General features: G+C 38.3%; 1 protein-coding gene across 5 annotated transcripts in view; it reads left to right on the top strand.

Annotated features, from left to right (window-relative positions):
• The window catches only part of LOC143742491 (uncharacterized), a 28,680-nt gene that overhangs the window by 6,866 nt on the left and 5,086 nt on the right, over nucleotides 1-16,728 (top strand). Inside the window, exon 3 of one of the 5 annotated variants that reach the window (XM_077235374.1) lies at nucleotides 10,361-10,521. The exons of the other annotated variants lie outside the window; for them this stretch is intronic. The gene's annotated coding sequence lies outside the window, so the exon portion shown is untranslated. The remainder of the gene's footprint in view (nucleotides 1-10,360; nucleotides 10,522-16,728) is intronic. 5 annotated transcript variants of the gene reach the window in all.

Below are 16,728 nucleotides of genomic sequence, written 5' to 3'. Positions count from 1 at the left end.
AAGAATAACTTTTATGTTCTAGGTACTTGACAATATAAAGCTTGTAACTTAAAATCACACATTTAAGAGACTTTGTTAGGTGAGCAGTAGACAGAGACAATCAAGCGTATAATGGGTTTTAATAAATGAAACTATGAAAACACACGACCACATTTAAACAAAGAATACATATTCAGAATTACGAAAGTAAAGAAAGAATGAGAGAGAGAGAGATCACAGAATGGCAAATATCACAAACAGTTAACCTTTGAGAGCCAGCAAAGAATCAAATCACCTTAAAGCAGGGGCAAACAATCTTAAACACATCTAAATCTGAATAGAAATAATAATTGTATGGATCTTTGGTGCTGAGCAAGAATGCGTGTGTAATGATCCTCGCTGGGTCGTGAGTTTGAAGCGATCTTTCGTCTCTTCTGGAGCGCGTGTCATTCGCTGGAAGTTTAAAAGTTTACTTGAAAGCGAAGTTGTTGGAAAGTCCATTCCACTCGGAGATCGAAATGAATGAGCACAAGATTAATACAAATAAACAAAGAATAGAAAAAAAGAATACTAGAAGATATAGAATATGAGAAAAAATAGAATACTAGAATAGGGATGAGCCGCCGTCATCGTCCTTTAAGGAAAGCTTAGCTCACACCTCTTCTGGGTGAGCTGACCAATCACCCTCAGAAACTTTTAGCGGGAGAGACTTTCTTTGACAGCCTAATTTACATGGTTTATGAAGGATTCAGAATTCGTCATTTCTACTCCCAAGAATGGTAAACATAGTATATTACATTTTATCGTAACCTACTATATATATTTAGCTAAGACAAACCAAGAAATTTTATTCGGTACCAAAAAAAGATATGTGGGGAAGGTACAAAAGTAACTAACACAAACTAGGAAAGTTATGAAAGTCATAACTAGGTTAATATGAGGTGGGAAGCATACATACACAGGAATATATCATATACATTTGGAATGACTTGTATTATGAAGGAATGTTTGTATATGTGTATTGGGCGTCTCTCCGAGGTCCATCCATGCTGTTTAGCTCCTATCCTGTTGTGAAAGTGACAACAGGACAATTTGATCCAGACTCTTCGGCGCCAAGCGTGTGATTTACATGAATGAGTCCAGTAGGTTAAAAGCTTTCCTGAAGCTTAGAATTCGCCTAAATGGTCATTGTGATTTCATAATGGAAAGGAAGTAGCTAGAGAGAGAATGTACTCTCCACACCAACCTGAAAACGTTTTGAAAACGAAAAGTTTTTTCTGTCTGATCTCGGAGGTAAGAGAGGTGAAAATTGGATTAACACTGGAGGTCTAAACACAGTGATTGAGCCCGACTCAGAACGTTACGGATCAACGCTGGCAGCGAGACGAGAGATGACAACTAAAGGGTTCATTTAAATCGAAATTCCCGGTTTACCATAACTGCTGAACTCTGGTGCAGACGGAATGTCAATCAAGTATTTCACTGTTTATTTTTCTTTTGAGAATCTTTGCTTGTTCCGTTGCTGAGGAACATTTGAACGAAGATATTGAATCGTTGAACTGAGACATTGAATCGTTGAACTGAGGCATTGAATCATTGAACTGAGACATTAGCTGTGTCCCAATGTGAAGGCTGCGTCCTTCAAAGGCCGTATTTGAAGGCTGATTGGCCGCATTTGAAGGCCGATTGCGTCACAGCGGCGCGACGAAGGATGTCCCAATTCAAAGGAAGGATACATAAATGGATCCTTCGTGGCCTATCCTACCTGATCCTACCCCATAAGTCATTGCACGCCGGTGACGACAACATTTTTATTTAAAAAAATGACGGATGATTGTTCTTGTCGCAACTGTGACAGCTACCGATGAGGAGCGGGAGTAACATTTAAATTTCATTTTTTAAAATGGATAATTTCTTCAATTTTCTAAAACTCCATTTTTTGGGAGGAAAAAGCTCAGCATAATAGAATAAGCAAAAAAAGACTTCACATATAAAAAAGAAATATAACAAAAACACAAGGTTAGATTTTATTATATAAAAATAAAACATTCATAAATTATTTTGATTACCATATTACTGTCTTCAGTGACCTCATTTATAGTTATAATTATAAACACAAATAATAATTACCATTATTATTATTATTAGTACATTTAGGCTACATATTTAGAAGCCGCTTTTATCAAAGAAACGAACAAAGCAATTCGTCAAATGTCAGTCATAATACAGGTTAGACAAAAAACACAAGATTTTGACGCATATCCAAGTGTTTGTGTGGAGTGTGGAGGCGCGGGTGCGGACACTTGCATTTTTCTATCAACAGTGGAAACAACTTAAAATAGGCGACTCTATCATTTCTGCTCATACAGAAAAGAATAATACATCATTCGCAACTACTTTTATTTGTTTCCAAAACGAATGGACGCAAAAGTACACAGACCCAACTTTTTCTGCAAATAGACTACATTATTTGAAATATTTAATAATATAAGGTCCATGTACTTTTGCGTCCTCTCGTTTTTCTTTTTTTAACCCGCAATTGAAAAACGAAAAATGAACGGTTGTTAGGCTATTTTTAAAACGCAAAGTTGAGCACCAAAATTTGAATATGAACTGAACTGTACAACTGTATATATATATATATTGTCGTATTTTGAGATTTTTGTTTTTGACTTTTTTCCACTTTATTAAATATTGGAAATATTCACAAATTTTGAATTTCAAAATCAAAATTTCGATTTTACTGGTTTTCTAAGGCCAAATTAGAACCTGGAAATTATATTCGAATTTGTTCGTTTAAAAGTGGACATTTCAAGCTTTGTATAGGTAGGCTATATTTTGTTTCAGTTCATTTTTGAGACGTGCTCCAGTTCACGGAGATCACGAAAGCGCAACTGATTGTTTTATTTTATTTTACAAAAGCACAAAGTTTACTTGTTTTTGTGAGTTTACACCAAAAAATTGTGTATTTTTATAAATTTATGTTTACACATAAAACATATTGTGAGGACTGAAGGGACGGATTGCACAACCGTTGCCACAGATTGTTTTGTTTTTTTCCCACAGATGGAGGGTTTTTTCCCTCCATAATACAGGGTTGAAATATACATTTACCATATTCATATTCATCATTTATATGGTCCATTTATGCTACATAATAAAAAGAATACACTAGCCTAAAAAATCGCATCAAGGTAAGATATAAGTGAACATTTGAACCATATGCCCATGTAAGTTTTCTTTTCATTACACTTATTTACGTAAGTTAACACCCAATACTTGAACAGTTTAAAGTGTAATCTGGCAATTCAGGAAGCAGCTTTGAATTGGGATGCAGAAAACCTCTGGCCATGATACAGCTATTAAAGCCGAAAATACATGACTGAAACATCCTCACCATGTCTTCCAGTAAAATATAAACAAAAACATGACAATAGCCAATTCTGGATCCATAGCTGTTTATTAAATTATATAAAATGAATGATCAGGATGGCAGCCGTACTCTCGCACAGTTGCTAGGCTCCAGGAGCGGTAATCAGGAACACCTGGATGCGCAATTAGGAAATCCTGCGAAGGCTACATGGTGCGTCCTTCGAAGGATGAATAGGCTGCATCCTTCGAAGTCCGCGGCCTTCGGAGGATGCAGCCTTCACATTGGGACACAGCAAGTGAATCGTTGGACAGTGAGAGATCCTGAGTATTTGAGCTGTTGAATGAATCATGAAGAGTTTGAAGTGAATCACTGAATCATTGAATGTTTGAACTGTGTAGATTGAGTCAATGTGTGTTGAACCTCTGTTATAAATCTGGGATGGCCTAAGATTGTAGTGTTTGCAACAAGTTTGTTATTCCAGTTGTATTGTTAATGTTTAAAGGTCAGCGGTAAATTTAATCAGATGTAGGAGAGGTACCTCTAGAAACTGTATTAGAGAAATTGAACTGACGTCACCAGGAATTTATATAATTTTTGTTCTTGAATTATTTTCTTATCAAATGGTTATTTGAAATAGTTTTTTTGTGTGTATGTAAAGTAGGAGAGTGAATTGAATATAAAAAAATACATGCAATGCATATTGGGTTATTGTTATCTGCAATATTATTGCCTTTTGTTCAACAGGGTTCATCTATTCAAAAGCCACAAGTTGAAAACTTTGTATGATTAACTTTTTATTTACTGACTTTTTTTTTTTTTTACTTTTTACTTTGTTATTTTAAGTAAACTTATAAGTTGGCACCCCAGAAAAAAACAGTCAATCCGCTACAGTATGAATTAAATATAATGAATCCTTATTAGAGCTATTAACGAGCAGTGAATGCTTTTCTCTTTTTCTTTTGTTGCTTGATCAATATTAAGGACACAGACCGCATTAGGTTTATTACCCACTGTCACTTTAAGACATCGGATCATGTCCAAAGACATGCGGATACAATTGCACTGATGCACATCCGATGCACATCCGATACACTCACAATGGTTTAAGACATAACCAACATAGTTTACGCGCATACTCTCCAAAACGGACATTAAGACATAATGTTGTATGTATTGTATGTAATTGGTGGTGATGGCGCAGTGGATAAGACACATTCCTCTGGTGTGAGAGACCCGGGTTCGAATCCACTGTGAGACACCAATGTGTCTCTGAGCAAGACACTTAACCCCTAGTTGCTCCAGAGGCGTGTATAAGACCTAAATAAGACCTCTGACATAAATAGCAATTGTAAGTCGCTTTTAGGGCTGCAACTAACGATTATTTTGATAATCGATTAATCGGACGATTATTTTTTCGATTAATCGATTAATCGGATAGAAATTAAATTAGATTTTTTTATTATAACTAAATAAAACCGTAAATCAGGGTATTTATGTGTAAAAGTGTACTTTAAAAAGTGCAAAAGCCACACATTGAGTTTTACTAATATCAATATTTGCATTGTTTTTAATGATAATTGCTGATGGCAAGTTGACAAACATGATTATTGTTAAAAAAATGATATCCAACATATTATGTTTTAACACAATTTTTGTTAAAACAAATTTACACAGACATGTTGTTCAGATGTGAATATCTGAACTAAAAACAAACTAAAAACATCTAAAATATATAATTCATTTAATTTTTATTTAAAATTAATTATATATAAGGAATATAAGGATAAAGAATATAATATATATTATATATATAATATATAAAAGAATATAATATAAGGATAAATTGATTAAATAAATATAGAAAGACTGAAAACAATTGTGTGAATGTAGAGCCGCAGTAGATCGCGTTTGAAAAACAATTAAAACTTAGTAGACAAATGCTATAAAAAGAGAACGGAATGGAGGTAACGTTACCCAGCAAGCTAACAGGCTTGAGTAAAGGACAGGAGAAATTATGCATTAGTGCACAAGCATTCGCTGAAAACCACTGAGTACAGTGACTAAAAAACAATATTTTACTGCTGCTGTTATTAACTGCCTTTGTATTTAATGCTTCACTTTGTAAACACCGTTTTAATTTAACCTATTTCTGCGGTAGCGCTATTTTAATCCATCACTTACGTTGCGAGCGAACTGATTGCGCAACCTGATGCTCGAGACAAAATACAGACATCCCGGAAGTCCCGGGAGTCTCCCGCATATTGATTGCGGCTCCCTGATGCCCGCGAATTAGTTCAAACTCCCGAAATCTAGAGCGCGCAAGCAAGAGCGCGCATGCGAGACAGAAGAGACTGCTCCAAACCGTGTAGCGCGCGCGCTCGGCAGAGCGCCTGAGGGAGAGAGACCTTGCGTGTGTGTGCGTACCAGTAAACGCTCCCCGTGACGTAAGCAGACCAACTAATCGATAATGACATTCGTTGACAACGATTTTCATAATCGATTATAATCGATTTTATCGATTAGTTGTTGCAGCCCTAGTCGCTTTGGATAAAAGCGTCAGCTAAATGAATAAATGTAAATGTATTTGTCCATTCAGACACGAAAGAGAGCTCAATTCAGTCCTCGCACGATTCTATGTGCAATTTGTGCATGGCTGCACACTTCGGTCGGGTGTGTGCGCACAGAAAACTAAACCAAATAGAGCGCTTTTTTTGCGTCGTCACTTTTATTCAGATTTATATGTCCACTCTACTCATTCTCCCAGACGTTTACATTTTTTAACGTTTTATGAGACCTCAAGCTCATGCCAACTCCTGTCACGCCGGGTAGATCAGCACGTTACAGTACAAATGTGTGCATCTACCACATCAGTTCTGACTGGATCACTTCCCAAATCCTCACTATCTAACATTTTGGTCTAGTTTTTATTCGTTGACGAAAATATCAATAGATTTTCGTCATAGTTTTTGTCATCCAAAACTAGTTTTTATTTACTTATCGTCTCGTTTTCGTCTTTGAAAAAATGTCGTTGACGAAAATGACAAATTATTTGTCGTCAAAATTAACACTACCCTAAACATTGATTCACTTTAGCAAGTAGATTGTATGAGTAGCCCTTATGAATCCAGAGAGATTATAAAATCAAATCAATCATTTTAAAACTTTTTCCATGGGGCAATTTCACAAACCACTTGAGTGTTCAGCGGTGCTGCGTCTTCTCTCTCTCTGTCTCTCAAAATGGGTTGGACAAGGCAAGCGTCGAAACTACACTCTCGCATTTAGGAGTATGTACATGACGCAATTGTCACTTGAACAATCGGGCCAGCATTGCATCATAACTAAAGTTGATCATTTTCACATCTTTTTAAGTCTTATCAATTTAAACATTCAAGCTGAGAGAGATTATGGCTTCGGGAGGGGCGGATGTGCGCGTGTGTGTGCGCGTGTCATTCAGAATACAAGACAAAATAAGAGTTTTTTTGCACAACAGAACATGGGAAAATAATATTTTTTATTCGATTGTACTATTTTGGTGATCGTTGGGATCCAAAATCAAAATTCAATTAATTGCACAGCCTTAATGTGGATACGATGTACAACTTTAAATTGCACAAGAGCATGACGCGCGCACATGGTGGTAGTGTGTATCCAATCCAGGACTGAATCCCAGTTGTGATCTGAGAAGGCAGAACCTAGGTCCTGCTCCCACATGGTTCTTACAGCTGCTAATGAGGGGCTATGCAAATTCGAAATAAGGTTGTAAAAGACAGAAATTGTGCCCTTTAATGTGGAATTAACAGAAATAAACATATCGACAGGATTGCCTGGGGGTTTATTAGGGAATTGGGGATTTAACTTCTGTATAATACCTGATTTGTAGAAATCCGAAAAATTAGTTAAATTAAAACCAAAGTTTTTTGTCGATTGAGAAAAACTAGCAAATAAATCATTGATAAATAAATTGCGATGCATTTTAAGCCTTTTTTGTGCCAGATCTTAAATGCACCATCCACAATCGAGGGAGCAAACAAATGATTAGCTGCAATTGGGCTAAGAAGTGAAAATTCTGCAGTCCAAAATTCTTTCTAAATTGGGTCCAGATTCGAATGGAGTGCTTAATCACGGGATTACCGTTGGGAATAGAAGAAGAGACTGGGAGTGCGGCGCTTAAGAGGGCAGAAAAAGACAATGGACTAATAGTGCTGGTGCAGCATTGAAAATTAGGGAGGGCCATTCCACCTGTTTGTTTGGGTCTTTGAAGAAAAGCTTTCTGTAACCGAGGGTGTTTACAATTCCAAATATAATTTATCATTAAAGAGGGCCTGAAAAAAGGATTTGGGGAGAAAAATGGGGAGACATTTCTAAAAGATATAGGAACTTTGGGAGAAGTGTCATTTTAATTGAATTTATTCTACCTATAAGAGAAAAAGACAGAGGAGACCACTTTGATAGTATTTGTTTCGCATGCTCCAACAATTTGAGGAAGTTCGATTTAAATAGGTTTTTAAAATTTCTGGTAAAACATACCCCCAGGTAACTCAGATGATCTGTCACCACCTTGAGTGGAAGAGCTGTATAATTAAGTTGAAGTGCTTCTAATCGGAAAGAGTTCGCTCTTACTCAAGTTAAGTTTATAGCCTGAAAACTGACTGAAGACCTCCAACACAGAAAGTGCCTCCGGTAGGGAGGTGGCTGGCTTTGAGACAAACAAAAGTAAGTCATCAGCGTATAATGATACCTTATACTCGATTCCTCCTCTCCATATCCCCTGTATCCGTTCGTTACTGCGAATGGCAATCGCAAGTGGTTCAATTGCAATAGCAAAAAGGACTGGGCTCAAAGGACAACCCTGCCGGGTCCCACGATGCAAATCAAAACTACTCAAGTACCGACTGTTTGTTAATACTGAGGCAGAAGGGCATGCATATAATAGTTTAACCCAAGAAGTGAAAAGAGGACCGAAACCAAATTTTTCTAGGGTAAAAAATAAATAATTCCATTCTACTCTATCAAATGCTTTTTCAGCATCCATAGAAGCAAGGCATTCTGATTCAGTATTCTTGGGGAAATATAAAATGTTCATTAACCGGCGCATTTAAAGGGATAAACTATTTATTTTACAGCTTAATTTGACCAAAGGCATTAATATATATATATAAATGCTATTAAACCAGGCTGAAGCTTAAATTATTGTAAAGTTTTTATTTGAATAAATAATTTAAAAGTACCTTTTACAAAAATTTACTAAAATCAGAAAGATTGAACAGAGGTGCTACATTTTTGTGTGTGTGTGTGTGTGTGTGTGTGTGTGTGTGTGTGTGTGTGTGTGTGTGTGTGTGTGTGTGTGTGTGTGTGTGTGTGTGTGTGTGTGTAAGAGAAAGTGAGAGAGGCAGAGAGAAGGAAACGGAACAAATAATGCTAGTCTATGCAATCAAATCTTTGTGTAGGCTAGTTGACAATAACAGTGTAACAAATTCATAGCGAAGATTCCAACAGTTAAATATTGGGTTAATCAAACGCATTGTAATGGATTCTCCTTGCAGATAAATAGCTACACTCACACAATAATTGCACTCACTCACATCCATGCACAGTAAATACACTCACTCAGATTCATACTGGACATTAAATTCACCTTTCAGCTCTTCTATTCTAAGCTGGGCAGGTAGAGGGACAACTTACTTTCTCAACTGGCGGTTTTGGGCAAATCTCACGGATATTTTTGTACAGATAAAGGCCATTGCACACTGAGTCTAAAATTCGCATCCGAAATTTTCGCACGTTAAAAATAAATTCGACCTCACGTTATGTCAATCACGCTTGCACACTGTCTACGAAACTTTCATCCGTTATATAAAAAACATCGGATCAGGTTCGATTTTCTGTGTGTTTCGCATCCGTACTGTTGTAAACTTTTTCTTCTTAAGTGTAGGAGACTCAGAAGCGAAGACCAGGAGACGACAGTAGCAAGCAGTTTGAATGGTGTTTTCAGAGCCACCGAATCACGAATATGAAAAAACGCGGACTCAGTGTGCAATGACCAGGGGGCTTGATGACGCTTTGGCAACTTTGCTCTCTTTTGACAGTGACATTTCTCAAATTAATAATATTTAGTCTTTCTGAGGAGATCTGCTAGTTTGTTTATTACAAAGAGCGCTGGCTGCGAGTCTGACATGAGGATGGGTGGACCAATCGGGTGCCGGTCAGTCGAAACGGCTTCCCATCGACAAATGATTAGCATTTGTGTACATTTCTAAGCTTTTTGATGGGTTCTATACAACGTGTAACACCATTTGGAGAGCAGAGATAGTTGCGTTTCAGGGGATACCCGGGAAATGCTCAGAGGTGACGATAGGAGTTGAGAAAAGCAATGTTCATTTCCAGCGAATTTAGTAAAACTTTGTAAACTTTAATAGTAATTTAAATACCTTTACTCAATTATCCGGACTACGAAACCTTGGGAGATTATTTTTGTCTGTTTGAAATTAGCAACAAAAAAAAAATCTATTATTTCATTGTTTTCCACATAATCGGCCCATATCTTAAAATGGAACGTTGTGACTTCCGACTCATTTCGCCAGATCGGGTCACATATGATGCATAATCTAGATGATTTTTATCCTTTTTTACCAACAGGGATATACAGGCCTGATAGAACGAAGGAGGGAGTTTACCTGAGTCAAATGAGTCTGAGAATATTAAACATAAAAAAGGCGATAATTCAACTGAGAATTTCTTAAAGTCAGAAGATGGTCCATCTGGGCCAGGAGATTTACCTGATTGCATAGATGTTATTGCTGCAATAATTTCCTTCTGAGTAATAGGTGCCTCAAGGCTATGCCTCCGGTCTTGAGAAAGGGAAGGTATGTTTAGGTTACTGAAAAAGGTTTCCATGGCAGTTACGTCTAGTACAATCCGACCTATACAAATTTGAATAAAATATTTGGAACTTTTCATTAATTAGTTTCTGATCTGATGTTGTACACCCACTGTCTGTCCGTATTCCAGGGATAAGTTGCTTCGCTCTAAATCCGCACAGTTGATTGGCCAGGAGTTTAGCAATCTTGTCACCATGCTCGTAAAAAGTACTTCTACTCCTCAGCAATTGGTCGGCAACTTGACGAGGTTGAATCCTGTCTGGAGTTTTAAATGTTCTTTGTAAAGTTCAGGTGAGGGTGAATTAGCGTATTGTCTGTCTATATTCAGAATCTGATCCGCAATTTCAGTTTGTTTCTATTTTAAACACTTGTTTTATTTTTTATGTGCTGCAAAATATATAATTTCACCCCTCAAATAGGCTTTCAGGTCTTCCCAAATCGTTGCATTGGACATATCCGGTGTTTTATTTATACTCAAAGTTTTAATATGTGTGGAGATGTGTGTAAGAAAACTCTCATCTGAGAGTAACAATGAGTCTCCACTGTCGTCTTGTACACTCAGCATCAGAGAAAGCTAATTGAAGGAGCAGAGGAGCGCGATCTGAGATCACAATACTTTCATAACTGCATGACTTAAGGTCTGACATTAATGAATTATCAACATAAAAGTAATCTATTCGGGTGTAGGTGTGGTGGACGTGAAAAGAATGAATATTCTCTTCCTGTGGGGTAGCAACCACATCCTCTCGCCGCTCTGGAGAGTGATGCGCAGCTTCGCAGGGAAGAGGAGGGAGGATCAAAGACTGCGCTGATAGAGCTCAGCCATCACCCCCTTGTATTCAGCCCACTGCTTCAAAACTTCCGTGCTGTAATCGTCATAAAACCGGAGCTTGTGGCCATGGTATTCCAGCTCGCCTTGTTTATGTGCCTCTATCATGATCAAGTCTTTAATCTGGTATCGGTGAAAGCGAATGATGACAGGACGCGGTCTCCCTGTCCTGAGACCACAGCCTGGATCTTGTCTAGCTTAGTGTTCATGCTGCCGAACGATGACTTAAACTCGGCGGCTATGGCTGCTCTGTGCTGCTCAAGCAAAGCCAAAATGGATGTAGCCGATAAGCTAACATTAGCATCATTGCTAACGCTCTCCGAGGACGTCTCTGATGTTCAGTTAATCGATGAAAGTAGGGTTTATATAGGAGAGTCAGAAAAAGTTAGTTTGAGCTAGAACACGAACGCACCTACCCCCTGCTGGGTAACTGAACATTGTTTTGACCATCAAATAAATTTGTTCTGGAGAGTGATTTTGTACCTCTGTGATGGTGCCAAGAGCCATCGTTCATTCACAGATCGCATGCTTCTGGTAGGGATGTAGAAGCATGAGTGGAAGTAGGAGGGTTCTGAGCCTGTGGTAGATCTGTATGCAAGCGTCAATGCCTTGAACTTGATGCGAGCAGCTAGTAGCCAGTAGGGCTGGGCGATAAATCGATTTTATCGATTAACTCAAATGTGTAGTTTACGCCTATTTTTTTGAATGAAAATCGGTTTTCTCTTTAACAACCGCCGACGCTCCCATCTGGGCTCCCATAGTTCCGACCGGGCTCAGCGCTTGCCATGATAGAGATACACAAACAACATGGCAAATGAGCAAGACTGCGGTAGCAGAAGCACACCAGCCGAAAACATTCAGGCTACTAGCTGAATCTGCAGGACTGCCAACTCTCACGAGTTCACTGTGAGAGACGCAATTTTGTCACTTTTTACACACTCACGCCACAGATCAATTTTCTCACGCAGAGAAAAATCGCGAAGCAAAGAGGACACTGACACCGACAGACAAGACAGCAGGTTAATATCGAAATGAAACAGATTCTCAGCTCTCAGATTCTGTCAATTTTATTTTACGAAATTCAAACAATAAACACCGTTTTGGCCCTTGTAAATGTGACGTGAAAGAACGCTGGCAGATCTCAGTTCAAGCGGCACGTGAACTGAACATCTGTTACTCTTTACTACCAACTTACTGAAATGTAAAATCAATCGATCAGTGTTTTTCAACCGCGGAAAGATGTCCATAAAAAAGATGGAGAACAACATATGTCACGTAACGTTACATTTACCTCAGGATGCCTTTTAATGACCCATAGCACGCATGTTAGTTAGACGCATTATAAAATAAAAAACGCATTATATTTAATTTGAGTTAGTTTTAACCTTTAATAATACCAGCTGACAGGGCTCTCTGTATGTTTACTAGAGCCCGACCGATAAAGGATTTTGAAGGCCGATACCGATACAAATATTTGTTGGTTTTAAAATCCGATAAACCGATATATCGGCCGATATTTTTTTTACAGAAACGCGCAACAAAACATTAACAGATTTCCCTAACATTAGTTATTTGTAGTTAATTATGAGTTTTAACTAAAATAATATGATAATGCATTTTAAAAAGAAACTTGTTTCTTTTATTGTCACAACAGAACAGAGGAACATCAAAATATATTAAAGTTCTGATAAATAAAATGTATAAAAATAGAAACTTAAGATATGAAACGTAAAGTCCTTTGAACAAAAACACAAAAACAACAACAACCAAATCAAAGTTACCAGTATTAAAAGACTTGGTATAGCTTCATAAATATAACTTTGATACTACTTATAAATTGTTAACAGTATATATGAGGTAGTGTACTGAATCAGTCAATCCTCAATAGCTCCAGTCCAGCAGAGGCAGATTGTAGTACAAAAAGCAAAGTTTCTCTGCATTTTCTCCTTTCAAAGAGCTTCGCCTATCCTCATAAATATTACCTATGGTGCTGAACACTCTTTCGCTCGCCACAGAGGAGGGTGGACAGGAGAGGTACTGCCTTGCCAAAACTGACAGTCTGGTGAAACGGTTGGTGTTGTGTTTCCACCAATCATATGGATTCCCACTCTTTCTGTCAATGACAGGCTCTCTGAAGTACCGTTCTAGCTCTTCGATGATCCCCTCTGGTTCCACTGCCTCACTGGTGGATGGAAGGAGCACAGTGTCATACAGCGAGTCTAAGAGACTGGGTACTTAGTCCTCTGTTCTCAGCCTTTTGGGATCGGTCTCCTCAGATGGAGTTTGCGTGGCATAATCTGGTGGACTGATCTCCATAGCCTCTTTTAGCCAGGTTTTCACTTTTACCAGAATTTCTGGTACCAAAGGCCGCTCTTTGTAGCGTGGGTCCAGGGCACAGGCAAGCACCACCTCTTTAGCGTCTTTAACTTTTGCAAATCTTTTTTGCAAACTGTCCAGCATGAATTTTCTTGTGGTTTGAATACCGCTGGTGGTTGGTCCCTCTGACTCCAGTAAACGTTGTAACACTGCTAAACATGGTATAATGCAGGATGTGGATGAGTCCTCTCTGCTGAATTCCAGTGTCACCTCCTCCAGTGGTCCAAGGGTCTCTGCCAGGGTTCGACGCAATGGACCATTCCTCTGCTGACAGACATGAGAAATGTCCATGGTCGCTAGCATATGCAGTGATGGCTCTTTTCTGTTCAATCATCCTCACCAACATGTGCAGTGTCGAGTTCCACCTTGTCTGTACTGCCTGTATGATCGAATGCTGTGGGACACCTAGCTCCTCCTGAATGTTAGATAGGCGTTGCTGTGCCGTAACAGAGTGGTTGAAGTGAGTTGCAATTTTCTTCAGCTTTGCCAGAATGTCCACCACCACTCTCTGGGAACTGAGGCCATCATTGATCGCTAGGTGCAGTATGTGAGCACTGCAGCTCAGGTCTGGCATCTCAACAAGGCGCATGCCTTTCACCATATTTGCCCCACTGTCCCTGAGTACAAGCATGACCCGCTCCTCATCAATTTCCCATTCTTCAAGCATGGACAGAAATGTCTCTCCAATGTACTGTCCTGTGTGGGACTGTGACAAGGATTTCACGTTCAAGACAAGTTGGACCTTTTTCCAATTCTTGTCAATGAAATGAGCAGTCAGGCTCATGAGTGCCTCATTTGACCCTGACCAACAGTCGGTGGTAAAAGAAATGCTGTTTCCTGCATTTTCAACTGACAGCAGTTTCTTTATTTTGTTTACAACTCCTGTGTAAATCTCATCCATCTTCTTTGTACAGAAAAATGTATCTGTCTTTAATGGGTATCTGGGCTCTGCTTTGGCCATAACCCTTTTAAACCCTGCACCCTCAACAACTGTAAAAGGCAGGATGTCAGTGGCTATCATCTCCATCAGGAGTTTGTCCATTTCTTGAGTTCTTGGATCATTTGGAGTCCATTTTGTGGTTTTCTCTAGCACTTGTTTTAGGTTTGGCTGTGTCATATTCATCAATGATGATGTGGTTGGCTGTGCTTCTTTTTGCCTCTTCTCGTACATCTCTTTGTGTTTTGATTTAAGGTGTGCCCACAAGTTGGATGTATTTTTAAATTTGAGGCTGCCAGATCCCTGGCTTACAGAGGCTGTACAGATGTTGCATGTGACTGTACCTGATGGGCCTTTTGTGAAATGCTCCCATACTTGACTTCGTCCACCACTTGCCATCTGTTAAAATATAAAGTAAACAAGCCAGATGAGATACACAAAAAACAACATAACATAAAACGTAACATAAACATACAAATAAAATGATTGCTGCTACAGCCGTTTTTAAATTCTTTCCATCAAGCAACATCAAACCATTTTCAATCATCAGTTGCTGCCTGCCTTCTAAAACCTACTATTTAGCGATGTGACTTGTTAATGCTGCGTCTGAACGGCAGTCTGCAACGCACACTTGGCGTCGTTGGATTTCACACACATGTAAAAGAAAAGCTAACTTTGTCTTTTATGCACAAGATACGTTTGATACTTTTTCTCTGTCTAAATGTTCACTCCTCGCAAGTCTAACTTACATTTTACAATGCAGGGACTGTAACTAGAGATATGCTAGTTATAAATACAGTGACCATTACTTTATTTAGGCACAAAAAGTTCTTGGTGGTTTCCATGCTCATTAATGTTAACGTTTGCGGTCTTCCACTGATGATAGTGGCATTAGCTAGCTTTGTGGTTAGCTAGTCTATGATGAGCCATAATTTAGCAATGCATAACGTCATACTGCAAATTGTAAAACATACATTTTCAATATAACAGGCCAAGGAGAGATGATATGTCTCATTGCTATAACTGTCACGCGCTATTAAAGAAATACTTCAGTCACATCGTCAAAAGTTAAAAGGACAGTCAGTCAACTACACTGTAAACGTAACGTAATTATTACTAGCTAATTCCGCTTCACTCTCGGCTTATTTAACAGCAGCAAAACTAGACATGATATTTATTTGAGTTAAGAGAACTGATGGGAATGTTCTTTTAATTGTTATTCAAGCAATGTATGTGACCAACTCACCATGGCATGAACACACTTCACAGATGATCTCACTGGCGGATAACTGATTCTCTCTGCCCGACTCTGGCTGGATCAGCAGGTTGCAGGATGTGTTGCGCGTTATACACGAGTGTTGCCAACAGGGACGGTGTAGAGTGCCCTCTGGTGGACAAACTATACAACTCCAACACTCATGACATGGTTGAAGGATGTTTCGTCTGTTTTTTTTCTTTTTTTTTCTTTTTTTTTATATTCATTTATCGACTATTATAAACGCCGATACCGATAGTTTGGAAAATGCCTAATATCGGCCGATATAATTTTTTTTTTTTTGGAGAACAATTAACACTTTACCGTATCTACTGTATCTATTTATCCAAAGGAATTTATATTGAATCAAGATCAGAATCAAATCACAAGAATTTAATTGAAATTGTGAAATTTGTGTTAAGCAATAATAAAAACAGTAGCATACCAGTAAACTTAATAAAATTGTTTAGTTACCAAATAATTTGACAATCACAATACACTTATTGTGATGCCAGTTTTTTTTTTTTTTACACATCCCCCCAATCCACCCATTTTATTTTATTTTACATTTTCATTGTTTTCAAAGACAGGGCCTGTCCTCTTGTCTTTTTGGCTTGTTGTTTCTGATTGCACTTTAATCGAGATCAAATCCCATATCAAAACAAAATAAAATTAAAACTTGTTTTGAACAATTTCTTTGTCATCTGCAGATTGATTTTAAGTAGGGAGAGAAAAAAATTGATTTAAATCGTAAATCTGATTTTTTGTGAGGAAATCTGGGATTTTTTTTAGGCCATATCGCCCAGCCCTAGTAGCCAGTGCAGAGAGAAAAAGAGAGGTGTGATGTGGGCCCTTTTGGGCTCGTTGAAGACAAAAAGTTAGGTTTGATTGCACATGATGGAAGTCCAACCAAAAGAGCATTGCGGTAATCAAGCTTAGAAAAGAACAGGGCCTGGACAAGAAGTTGTGTTGGATGCTCAGTTAAGAAAGGCCTGATCTTCCTGATGTTGTGTAGTGCAAACCTGCATGACCGAGCAGTCTTTGAAGGTTAGCTGGTCCTCAAAGATTACTCCAAGATTTCTGACTGACCTTGATGGGGGT

This window comes from Siphateles boraxobius, unplaced genomic scaffold, assembly GCF_051911475.1.
Source record: "Siphateles boraxobius isolate OS27281-9 unplaced genomic scaffold, OSU_SipBor_1 19, whole genome shotgun sequence".
Classification (NCBI taxonomy): domain Eukaryota; kingdom Metazoa; phylum Chordata; class Actinopteri; order Cypriniformes; family Leuciscidae; genus Siphateles; species Siphateles boraxobius.
Note: the sequence above shows the minus strand (reverse complement) of the source record. Positions and strands in the feature narration are given on the sequence as shown.